The following is a 386-nucleotide window of genomic DNA, read 5'->3' as shown; positions in this document are numbered from 1 at the left end:
ATCAGAGGTTGAATTCCTTTTGAAGGGTCAACCAGATACCAAATCCGAGCGCATATTTTCACTGCTCAGACAATAACTAATCCAACTTTTAAAGCTAAAAAGATAAGTTCGGTTTTATTAAAAAAATGGTGATAGTTCAGCGCCACATAAGTGTTTTCGCAATGAGTTTGAAATATTGTTTAATACGAAGGATATGTTTTAAATCAAATTATGTGTTTGGAATCGTGGAGGTTCATTGATTAAAATTTTTGGTTCGATTATGATGTGGAAAAGACGTGATATCGGAAAAACGTTTGACCAATCAACTGGAATCATAAACATTTAGTGAATCTGGTGTTATTTATCTTGGGTGGATTTTGATCGATCAAAACTCTTTTTATATCATG

Source organism: Nelumbo nucifera, chromosome 2 (assembly GCF_055504915.1).
Source record: "Nelumbo nucifera cultivar China Antique chromosome 2, China Antique-T2T, whole genome shotgun sequence".
In the NCBI taxonomy this organism is placed as follows: Eukaryota; Viridiplantae; Streptophyta; class Magnoliopsida; order Proteales; family Nelumbonaceae; genus Nelumbo; species Nelumbo nucifera.
This window is presented reverse-complemented; position numbering follows the sequence as displayed.